Source organism: Erinaceus europaeus, chromosome 11, assembly GCF_950295315.1.
Source record: "Erinaceus europaeus chromosome 11, mEriEur2.1, whole genome shotgun sequence".
Taxonomy (NCBI): domain Eukaryota; kingdom Metazoa; phylum Chordata; class Mammalia; order Eulipotyphla; family Erinaceidae; genus Erinaceus; species Erinaceus europaeus.
The window spans coordinates 89,018,174-89,031,215 of NC_080172.1; the positions used below are offsets into that span (position 1 = coordinate 89,018,174).

The following is a 13,042-nucleotide window of genomic DNA, read 5'->3' on the forward strand; positions in this document are numbered from 1 at the left end:
AAGCCTCATGAAAAACTTTTTCAGAAGAATTTTGTCAGCTTAAACAGCACTTTTTCCCCCCAAGAATTGTTATTTTCTATGGATATTTGATGAGTGCTGGAATGTTGAAAGTGTATTCTCTGAAAAGTAATCAAGTGGGGTGTGTAAATTCAAAAACTGTTTTTTTTATGAACATAGTTATAGAACTCAGTGTCTTTATAGTGTAAATGCGTCTTTTTTTGGGTGAGAAGTTCAGTGCTAGTTGAAAAGGTAAAATTGAGGTGACATTGAATTTTCATAAGGGTATTTATTGCTGAAAATATACCTAGATGACGTAAGTAAAAAGTTTGGAGATTGAAATAATGTAAATCAGTGTCCTAAGTTAAGAGTGTATTTATTTGGTTTCTGTCATTTTTTTTTTCTAATTATAGATGGTCTTTATTTGTGATCCCATTTTTTCCACATAGCAGATATATTTGTGTGGCAAATTTTAATAGTATTCTTACCTGACTTTACTATCTTGAACCAGGCCTGGCATTTTCAGAATAGTGAAACTATTCATCAAAGTAGCATCTGTTCACTGTCCCCAGTGAGTTAAATTAGCATAAGATCATCTTAGACCTAACACTGTAGAAAAGCTTTTGTAACAGGAAACAGTTTTGAGCAATAAAGAGTGTTTTCACCTAAAAGTTAAGGGCTTGCCATTTTTCAGAAGTGCCTTTGGGGACTGGTTTGAATTATAGTCTAAACCTGATTTTGTGGAGAGTGAGAAAAAGAGCTTGGCTATTAGGTGTCACTATGACTAAAGTGCCCTGAAAGACTAAATATTTCAAGGAGAGGACCAGTCTCTCTGGGAAACAGGTATATGCTTTGCAGAGAAGTTGCATTTTAGAAATCAGAGGCTTCCAGGAAAGGAGTTTATTCAGACACATTAGCAAAACCATAATAAATCAGTAAAAAAGCAAGGGCATTTGTTGGTTTTCTGTAAGGTCTTCGATAATCTCGTATGAAAGTTCAGTGCTAAGTTCTCTTTGCAAATCTGGGGTAAAAACTGCTGTTCAGGTGATAGGTTGTATGCACTCTTATGCTCATTACAGCAGAGGATAAGCTCTGGGCCAACACTCCATGTTATTAAGAACACTCTAGCTTGTGTCTAGTTTGCGTGACACTTGTAACAATATGCCTCTTCTAGCATTGTTGAATAATTTAAAGATCTAAGTAAAATGGCATATATCCTTTCTCAGAGTGTCATTTGCACTTGTTTTGACTTACATAAGCCCTGCTTGATGTGTTCAACTTGTGATTTGGATGTGCAGCTTCCCTGAGCTCAGTCTCTGGTACAAGAATGCTTGCTCAGCCCATCATGTTAAAGCATTTCCTTGTCTTCAGGATGCCTTTCTCCCATCATGAATGTGAAAGGGCACAGTGTGGAACTTCTCATGTTTAAAATTGACTGTTCTTATTTTATTTTATTTTTGATATTCATTTATTTCCTTTTGTTCTCCTTGTTGTTTTATTGTGTAATTATTGCTATTGATGCCATTCTTGGATAGGACAGAGAGAAATGGAGAGAGGAGGGGAAGACAGAGAGGGGGAGAAAAAGATAGACACCTGCAGACCTGCTTCACCATCTGAGAAGCAACTCCCCTGCAGATGGGGAGCTGGGGGCTCGATCGGGATCCTTACACCAGTCCTTGCACTTTGCAACACGTGCGCTTAACCCACTGCGTTACTGCCCGACTCCCTCAAATTGACTGTTCTAAAGTCAACAAGCGAATTATTTTACCAGGCCACTGACCAAATGATGCTAGACACCAAAAGAAAAAAATTATTAAAAAGATAACCCTTAGTTTTCTCAATTGCAGTAACATATGTATTTTATATATTTGTGAGATATTTATGTATTTATTTAAAAACGGAGACATTGACAAAACCGTAGGAGGGGTACAACTCCACACAATTCCCACCACCCGATCTCCATATCCCATCCCCTCCCCTGATAGCTTTCCCATTCTCTATCCCTCTGGAAGCATGGACCCAAGGTCATTGTGGGTTGCAGAAGGTGGAAGGTCTGGCTTCTGTAATTGCTTCCCCACTGAACATGGGCGTTGACTGGTCAATTGATCCATACTCCCAGTCTGCCTCTCTCTTTCCCTAGTAGGGTGGGTCTTTGGGGAAGTGGAGCTCTAGGACATATTGGTGGGGTCGTCTGTCCAGGGAAGTCTGGTCAGCATCATGCTGGCATCTGGAACCTGATGGCTGAAGAGAGAGTTAACATACAAAGCCAAATAAATTGTTGAACGGTTATGGACCTAAAGGCTGGAATAGTGCAGATGAATGTTGGGGGTTACTCAGTGCAGACTATTGTGTACTTCTGCTTTCAGGTATAAATTTTGCCCTAGTTTATGAATATGTGTGAACATAGGCTCTTATTTCATGTGACCTGGTCTATATATAGGTTTTGGGACTTTGTTAGGAAGTCAACTGCCTTGAATGGAATTAGAGAATACTGTGAAAGGAAAGGTCTCGCCTGAGTAATGAAGCTGAAGGGTTGTCATTCCACTCCTGAAGTCTCTGGCCACAGTCTGAAGTGAAGCATGCTGAGGTAGCACTCTTTGCGTTGATTAGGTTGGGATCAGAGGATGCAATATTATTTGATATGAATTTAGAGAAGCATGCAGGAAAGTGCGCTCCACCCTAAGGTTCCAGGAGTGGGGGAAATATAGGCTCTATAGTGGAAATGTGAGGTTCCTGCTGTCTTAGGGTTCAAGAAGACAATGGATAGTTATTGTTATCATCACATTATTTGGTAATTGAGTTAACTTTGAAAAGTCCCTTTGTTAGGATTTGTTGTATAATACCCAGCATCTTGTATATAGCGGTGCCACCGGTTGCTTCTGTTCTCCCTGGTCTAGGCTTTTGAAAGCATCAACATATCAAAGACTCAGCCTATGTATTAAAAAGACTCAGTCTGTGCTTTAAAAAGTTTGAGACATACAATCAATTTTTCCTATAGGGGTCTTTTAAAAGCATGTCTATTAGTATGGTGTAGATTTCCAACAACCCTAGTAGGTTTAAGCTTACCAATGAGTAGAACTGCTCTCCATAGCAGAGAATATGGTTTGTGAGAAGGTATCTGACAATGCTTAAATTGGGCTCCTTAGTATGCATATGATTGGCATATTAGATTTAATAATCTATCCTTTAAATGCAATATATATATATATATTTAATGATAATGTGCCAGTCTAGTAACACTTTTCCCCTGCAGTTTTGGATTTTCCATAAAACTCCTTAGTGTAAGGGTTCCTGACATAAGGCTGTAAAGCTGTCTCAAGAGGCTGTCATATCAGACCTGTTTAGGTGCTCTTTAGCCCAAGGTCTAATGGGCATAAAGTCATTTGTGTTGTGACTTTCACGTTTGGCCCTCCTTGACACACATATTTATACCTGCTTCCTCAGAGTCGTTATGGCCTATTACATCAGGGGAGCTGCCACATAAGCACACTCACTACTTAGCTCTTATATGTAAATGTTTGCTGCAGAATGGTTTCAGTAATCACCTGCTCAGTGAGTGACACCCTTATTAGCTGTGCCTAGCAATTCAGCACTGAAGGGACATTTGGTCAGAGAAATACCCTGTACTTTCCATACCCAATTTATTTTATATAAAGTTGAAGTTCACTGGCAGTGCACTGAGTCTGGGCTGCTGCTTTTTGCATTTACCCCATCATTTGTGGCCAGTGATTATCCATGAATACTGAACTTACATTTTAGATTGAAATTTCAGGAAACGGTACTACATAATTATGTGTAAAAATAGATCTCACTTGTTAACCTGTGTTAGGGCCTACTAAATCGTTCTTTAGTGCCCAGTGGTTATACACTGTTGTGTACTAGTCATACTAGCTTTGAAAACTCTAGCTTCATGGGAGAATTTTTACCATTTCTACATAAGATAGTAGAATAGGATGAAAGTACATATAGATAACACACATAAATATTGACACATAAATCATGTATCCTGAGAGCAAGTATTTTCACTTTAATTTAACAGAATTGATTTCACTTGTTGATGACTTACACAGTATCTCTTTTTATTATTATTAGGGTGGAGAAAATCTGAAGGGTACAAGGGATTAGCCATATACTGTAGGCTGGGATAGCATGTTGAAAGAGTTCATGGCCTCCTTTCAGTTATATAGAAGTTTTAGTCAGCACAGTTTTGTCAGAAAACACATATCAAATGACTGACTGCAGTTTGTTTCAGTCTGCATAAAACACAAAAACATGAATTGAACCTGCATGTAAAACTTAAGTGACAACACAAAGCTGTAACTTGTTCTTTGTGTTGAGACAAACTTAGCTGTCATATTTCTATGTCACACCCCAATGGCTTAAAAATGGCAAAATTATCTGCAATTATATCCAGCCTGCAGCTAAGTTTCTGAATAAGTTAAACAGAAGCCTTGAAAAGAAGCCTACAGACGGACGAAGTCATGTGTGTTTGAACAATTTATGGTGCAGAAGTGCTGATGACTGTAGAAATGTGAGCCCTTGAGTGCTGCTATGGATTTCAGAGCCAATCAAAACTGAATTAGGAAACAAAGATTATTAAAAAGTCTTCTGTGCATGCAATTTTGGCATAATATTATGAGGTGGACATTAAATGCTTTCCTTGGAGACTTTTGGCATCATTAATGCAGCATGCCTTTAATTACAAGTAGAGTCATATTACTAAAAAAAAATAGTTAAAGTATTCAGAGGTGTAGTTAACAATACCTTCATTATGTTTACTGAAATAATTAAAAGAAAGGGTATAATTTTTCTAAATAAAATGTCAGAATTCGAAGTGAAAATAGATTTTTTTTTTTAGAAAATTTACTAATGTGTGCCTACACTGTTTTATTTCTGTTTTTTTTTTAATTTAATTTTTATTTATAAAAAGGAAACATTGACTAAACCATAGGATAATAGGGGTACAACTTCACACAATTCCCACCATCAGAACTCTGTATCTATCCCCTCCCCTGATAGTTTTCCTATTCTTTAACCCTCTGGGAGTATGGGCCTAGATCATTGTGGGATGCAGAAGGTGGAAGGTCTGGCTTCTGTAATTGCTTCCCCGCTGAACATGGACTTTGACAGGTCGACTCATACTCTCAGCCTGTCTTTCTCTTTCCCTAGTGGGGAAGAGATCTGGGGAAATGGAGCTCCAGGACACATTGGTGAGGTTGTCTCTCCAGGGAAGTCTGGTTGGCATCATGCTAACATCTGGAACCTGGTGGTTGAAAATAGAGTTAACATACAAAGCCAAACAAATTGTTGATCAATCATGGACCTAAAGGCTGGAATAGTGCAGATGAAGAGTTGGGGGGAATCCTCCATTTTGTAGATAGCTAGTAGGCATATTTTAGTTATATTCCAAATGGCCTGTGACTATACTAGTGGTTGTTTTTTTCATTTGTTTGTTTTTTTGTTTTTTTGCTTGAGCTTGAAATCTGATATGCCAGTGGATCCTAATTATTGTCTGGGGAGGTGATGTCATGGCTGGCAGAAGGACCAGGAAGCTGGATCAGGGAAGAGAGTAGCTTCCAAATATAGGAAAGATGTATAAATATTGTTGACTGTAAACCCCATCAATTTGATATGACCTCTGCATCCCTGTAGATCTGAGCTCACATTCTGTGGTCATAAGTTGTAACATTCCAAGCTGCCCCAATATCAGGACCCATCTTCCTCAGGTGTAGCATAGAGTATATTGTCTAGCCTCCCTTCGGAGGATGGAACATTCTCTACCATTCATCCAAGTTGAGGGTAAGGTCCATGGGGGCCCAAAAATGGGTCTGTTGTATTTTTCCTCATAGGAATGACCAATAACAATGGAGAGAGGGTTTTATTTGAGGTTTAGCTCATTATGTCTGTTTAGGAATCTCAGGATCCCTGAAGAGGGCCCTAGCTGATGGGGTGACCTAATAGTGACTAAAGAGTCATTGTTAAACGCCGGGCTAGCTTCGTGGGCGGGAGACAGAAAACCAGGGACTCATGGCTAAGCTGGGAAGCAGTGCAATGTTTATTGAGAAAAGAATCTGCATTTATAGTTTCCAGGAAGGAAGTGGTAGGGTGGAAAACAAGATGTGACTAGGAGGGGGGGTGGAGCAAAAAGAGTGCAAATCAGTGGGGATTAAACCAGTGCCCTGCAGACAGGGCGGGTCTCAGACAAAACAATGATTATGTAAATAGACCAACAGTTAAAGTATGCCAGTCTCTTGTCCTTATTCAGCTTTTTCAGTCCTTGCTTTGATAAGGTTGGCTTTGGAGTAAGTGAGAGAACTGTAATAGGAAGTAGGCGAGGAGGGTAGGGTATCTAAGTCTAAGGAAACACCATTTCATTATGAACTTGATACTGACTCACTACAGACTATTGTGTATTTTTGTTTTCAGATATATATATTGCTCTAATTTATGGATACATGTGAACATATGCTCTATCTTACAGGGCCTGTTCTATATCTAGGTTTTGGGATTTTGTTAGGAAGTGAACCTCCTGGAATGGAATTTGCGAATACTATGAAAGGAAAGGTCTCACCTGAGTAATGAGGGTGAAGGCTTGACATTCCATGCCTGATATCTCTGGACACAGTCTGAAGTGAAGCATGCTGAGGTGGTAGTCATTTCATTGATTAGGTTTGGATTGATGGATAGAATATCACTTATCATTTGGTATGACTTGAGAGAAGCATGCAGGAAAGTGAGCCCCCACCCTAGAGGTTCCAAAACTGGGGGAAATATATGCTCTAAAGAGGAAGTGGGAGGATCCAGCTGTCTCAGGGTTTAAGAAGACAATGGATAGATACTACTATAATCACATTATTTGGTTATTGGGTTAACTTTGAAATATCCCTTTGTTAGGATTTGCTGTATCATACACAACATCACCATAATTTATGTCCTTTGACATTATTTGCATATAGCCGTGCTACTGGTTGCTTCTGTTCTCCCTGGTCTAAGTTTTTAAGAGAGTCAACATATCAAAGACTCAGTCTATGTATTAAAAAGACTCAGTCTGTGATTTAAAGTTTGAAACATTCAATCAATTTTCCCCTCTCATATTAATTAAATAGTGATTTATATGACTACAAATTGATAGGAGTGTACATAAGCACCATTCCTACCACCAAAAGATTGTGTGTGTCCTCCCACCCCCACCCGTGAAGCTGAGCATCCACCCTCACCCTCAACCCAGGGTTTTCACTTTGGTGCCCTACTCCCTGCTTTGAGTTTCCCTTTCTGTTATTCTTTCTCAACTTCCATTTATGAATGGGATCATCCCATACTTATCTTTGTCTTTCCGACTTAGCTCACTTAACATAATTCCTTCTAGCTCCATCCAGGATAGGTCAGAGAAGATGGATTCATTGTTCTTAACAGCTGTATAGTATTCAATTTTGTATATATACCATAACTTTCTCAGCCACTCATCTGTTGTTGGGCACCTGGATTTTAGCTATTAAAAATTGTGCATGTTGGGCGCCAGGTTTTAGCTATTACGAATTGTGCATGCCTACACTCTTGATAGGCATTTACGCAAACCCCTTTAGCAGGTATATTAATGATAATTTCATTTTCCGCTATTTCTCAATGGACAATTAAGGAAGAAAAACTTTAATTTTTTTATGTCTTATGGATAGCAATATTTCTTTATGTTCAGATTTAATTTATAAAAGTAGGAAAAAAGAAACACCTTTATGTTCTATGACTTTAAAGGGACCCTGGTAGGATGAATGAGTGAAAATTGATGCATATTCTCAAGACTGTCTATAACTTAAATTTCTGATTTTAAATTGGGTCCAGCTGCCATTCTGTGGTTACCTGGTAGCCTTTGAGAAACTAATTTGACTAACTCAGTGGTAATGCATTAGTACAAAAGCTCTAAAACCTGGAAATGACACTGACTTGTGTAATAATTGAATAATCTTAAGAACACATGGTGTTCACATGAAACATAATTCAATAAGTGAAGTTTTAATAACAATGACATATTTCATTTGAACTTATGTGTCTCTTCAGTATACCTGAGTGGAATTTTTAAAAACCTCCAATTTATTTATTATTAACACTTCATTGTTATTTCTTCATTATTTAGACTTACGTCTTAGAAGAGCTTAATTCATGTTAGCAAGGAATTAAGTTCTGTGGAGATCAGTCTTTCTGATGTCTCACCATATAAAGCGTTTCCTTGTTTTTAGGAACACCTGCAGGTGTTCTGCATTATCTGTTGTAGCAAATCTAAAATGCCTGATTTAAGTCTGGGTGTATGCAACTCTGTTTCCCATTAGGTGTGTGGGCATCTCCGGAGGACTTCAGTCTAACAGTTGTATAGAAAGGGGATTACTAGACTTGAGTTGTAGCTGTTAGGCATAATATGCATGATGTATGGGGAGAGGTCTTGGGAGACAGCTGATAAATGTTATGGTGGAGTTAAAAACAAAAACTGCCCCACACCATGGTTATCACTGGGGCTTTGTGCTAGCATTATGATTCCACAGCTCCTAGTGGCCATTTTTGTTTTCCCCATTTTGTTCAATAGGACAGAGGAACTGGGTAGAAGGGAGGTAGAGAGGGAGAGAGAAAGACATCTGCAGACCTGCTTCACTGCTTGTGAAGCTTCCTTGCTGCAGGTGGGGAAAGGGGGCTTGAACCCAAGTCGTTGAGAGTCGTCCTTGCACATAGTACTTTGTGTGCTTGACCGGGTGCGCCCCCACCCTGCCTTGCCCACCTAAAAATTATTTAAAACTATTTTATGTCAATCGTTGTTCCCAGATTGTTCTTTATGTGCCTTTGTCTCTGTTGAAGACAGAATGTATCATGATTATTATGTTGAAGATAGTGTATCATGATTATTCTCGACTATGTATGAGGAATTAAGTAAACAGAGAACATAGCCCATGAAATCTCTAGTTTGGTGGTGAGCAGCTATGCCAAAGAACAATTGTTCTCTGCTTCCAAAAGAAGTAAGGCAGTCCTAAGCAAAATTAACACAAGGTGGTATGTACCTGGTAGACTGAGGAAGTAGTAGATCTACTATTTTGCACGGTAATACATATTATTAATTTATACTTCTGTGTACACATATACATCTGTATACTGGCTCTGACTCTAGCTGCATCACTATTTTTTCAATGAGATGATGTGTCTGAGAGCCTATCATGCTGTCTAGTGCAGAGAGCAAACACTGCAGAGTTTACATTATTTGCTTTTATGTTACATTGCATTTATGAGACTTCTAGGTGACAAAACAATCCTTGCTTTTAACTGATTACTTGATCGCCTATAGTATTTGCATTTCTAAAATATTTTCTATGTTTTTTAGAGTTTTTATCATGAATAACATTGTCTTTTTTTCTCTATGAATTCTTGGGGGAACATTCATATTAGATATTTATAACTTCATGTTTATATTTAACTCAGTACTTGAAAGACTCTATTTTCAACTATCTGTTTATTTCTCAGACATAGCTGGATTATTGAGTATACTCAAGAGCTCCTGGACATGAAGTCTTAACTTTGTATAAGGGAGAGAAATATAAGTAAGCTTCATTTAAGCAGCAGTCATTCATATGCTGAGTTTGAATCTATAGTCTTTAGATTCAGTTCTGATCTTAAAAGCACCCATGCAGGATTATTTTCAATGTATTATTTGATAAATCCTTTGGATGTAATTTTTTTTTCAAATAGAAAGTTTTAAAAAGAAAAGTCTAATATAGTGTCCAAATAATTTCTTCTGTACTTCTTACATCCCCTTCCTTAAATAGAACTTATGTTTTATTTTATAGAGTTGTGTTCATATTACATATAGTCTTCCTCTTTTGGGAGGCATCATTACGACGTGGCATATGTGTGTTTTTGTATCTCTGGACTGACTTTGTTCATTCATATGGAGTGAAGCAGACAGGCAGAGTTAAGCTACCTCTAATATCACCGTCTCACAGTTCCCACCTGGCGTGCCAGTTCTTGAATTTAGGCTGTATGTATTATTCCTTTGCCTCCTAGTCCTAGATCCTCTGTATCCTGGTCTTGATATTTTCAAAACACTTTTATTATTTACTACTGCTTTTAGCATTTACTTATGTTACTAGATAGCAAATAATAGTTGCATCACTGTAAGTGTTCTGTGTATATACACTCATTTCCCCCCAATCTTGACATGATACTATTTCTGTTTTTTTCTTCCATTCAATTGCAAATTTTGTGAGGAGTGTAATAGTATACTCTTTATTGCTAATGCCATGTACTGGTCCTTCCATGTTAAAAACATAACTTTTGGGGATGTTAAGTGCATCTGATTGTGTTTAGTTGAGGTTAAAATGTAGGGCTATATCCTTGCATTCTCAAGAATAGAGTAATGATTGAATGAAATGGATAGTCTACAGTGATGGGAAAAGAGATATTGCGCTAAAATCAGGTTATGAAAGTTATGGAAGTAGTTGCTGGTCTCTGTTTTCTATCTATTGTGGAAGTAGACGGAAGACAGCTCCTGTCACAAGTAGGGGACAAAGGTCAGGAGACCTCTTTGGGAGCAACTGACAGTGAACAAATTAAACCTTGTAAATTATACCCAGGCTTTCAAACTTGCTTCCAATTGATCTTCAGTGAGAAACACATTTTACATAGGAACTCACTAAACTCACACCCACACACCCAGTGAAAACAGGATTCACAAAACGGTCCTTAGCTTTTCTGTTTTCTGTGGCCTTTATATTTTTCTAAGCATTTCTTTCTCCTCTTTAATGAATAATTGAAATATATTTATTAACATAGCAGTGATTAAACACAGTCACACATTTTAAGTAACATTGTTTTTATTATTTATTACTTATTTTTTATTGTCACCAGGGTTATCCCTGGGGCTTGGAGCCTAACAACATGCTCATAGCTTCATTAGAAATAGCCCCTCCCTTTTTTTCCCTGAAGTTTGATGTCTACTGCAAAATTTAACAGTTGATAATTATCATCAGGTTATGTATAAACAGTGATTTGTTTTTTTTTTACCATCACATGCAACTTTTGATTCATTGCTGCTGTTTTTTGGTTTCATTTCCACCTCCTTGGGAATGATAAAATGAGGAAATTTAATACTCTACCAAGTGATTGTCTTGCAGGAGAAAGAAGAATTCAATGTACGTAATCAGCACAGGTTGTTTAAGAGGATGTTTGCATGATAAAGAACATGAAGTGGTGGGCAGTATTTATCAGAGTTTCCCATTGATAACAGACTACACGGCAGGACTTTGATTTCAATACTTAGAAAGACTAATCTTAGAGCCTTAGAGGGCATACTCATCAATGCATCTGCTATCTGGCTAAAAATAGTGTAGCCTAGCCCTCTCTAAGGTCAGTGCTTTACTAGTGCTTAGCATAGGGTGAAACACACCTGTGAGGATTGTCAGTTTAACGTTATTTAATCTTCCAATCTATGAGCAAGGAATGTTCTTCCATTTCCTTGTGCCATCCTCTATTTCTTTTAACAGTGTCTTATAGTTTTCATTGGAAAGGTCCTTCACTTCCTTTGTTAAATTTATTCTTAGCTATTTAAATTTTTTAGATTTAATTGTAAATGGGATTTCTTCCTTGAGTTCCCTTTCCTTTGGTGCATGTTTTGTATAAAGAAATGGCGCAAATTTATGAATATTGATTTTATAGCTTGCTACTTTACTGAATTTATTGATGATTTCCAGTAGTTTTATTGGCAGAGATTTGTCAGGTCCTCTAGGTATAACAGGGTATCTTTTGCAAATAATGATAATGATAGTATAATAATTTAATAATATAACAATAACCTCATCCTTCTCAATTTGGATTCCTTTGATATCTCTTTTTTTGCCTGAATGCAAAATGCAAGCACTTCTAGAACTATGGTGAATAGAAGTGGTGAGAGTGAACAAGTAGTATTTGTAACTAATTGTTGTCAAGAAGTTACATTGAGTCATGCACTGTACTAAATATTGGACCTTTAAAGTTTTTTGTAATCGAACCATTATCAGTCCTATCATTTATCTTTATTTTAAAGGTGATGTAATTGAGGTACTAGGTCAAGTAACTTGCAACTAAGTAAGTGATAGATACAGTCTGGCATGGATGCCCCAATCTGAAACTATTTCTATAATTTTTCTCCTAATTTTTGTTATGTTATATTTGAAATAACACCATTGTTAAAACCTTTATAAAAATCATGCTTATGATTTGGACTATGAGCTTCATTACTATGATTTTGTTATTTAAAAAGCTCTTTATCTGAAATAACCTCAGAAAATTGGATTCTGTAAACAAAGTATACGAAATGCTGGAGATGCATATTATGTGATGAGTGTCTTCATTTAGGGATAAGAGAACCAATCAACAGTGTTTGTTTTCAGCCCCACTTTATTCTCCATTAACATGTTCATATAAATGGAAATAAGCTGTTAAAAATCATAGAAACCAGAGTACATATTGTATTCTCCATCTAAAATCAGAGTAATAGCTCAGAAACTGTTGGCTAGATAACAAAATCATATTCTTATGGATGGGGTGTTGCAAAAAGTAGTTTGATGTTTCTGATTTTTGTTGTTTGTTTTGCTTTTCTTGCAATATCAGCAATAACTGTTATCCTACAGCCAACTGCTTCCATGCTCTTTCTTTGGATGTCTAGTAGGCATTTTAACTTAAAATGTTTATAATAAGACTCTTGGTTTCTTTCTTTCTTCTTCTCCTCTTCCTCCTCCTCACCCTCCTCCATTTCCTTTTCCTCATCCTCCTCCTTTCCCTCTTCCTCCTTCTCTTTTAGATAGAGATATAGAGGAAGAGCAAAAATGATAGTGGTGGTGGTGATGCTGGTGGCAGACAGTCACAACACTGAATCTTCCTTCTGTGCAGTGGGGCTGGGGCTGGAGCCTGGCTCACACACATGGCAAAGCAGCACAATAACCGAGTGAGCTATTTCATTACCCCTGAACTCTCAATTTCTGTCCCCCAAATCAATTATGCCTCTAGTATTAACATTACCTATAAGCAGCAATATATA

General features: G+C 37.4%; 1 protein-coding gene across 6 annotated transcripts in view; it reads left to right on the forward strand.

Annotated features, from left to right (window-relative positions):
* Positions 1-13,042, forward strand: part of NTNG1 (netrin G1) — a 415,083-nt gene that overhangs the window by 9,522 nt on the left and 392,519 nt on the right. The gene's annotated exons all lie outside the window — the stretch shown is intronic.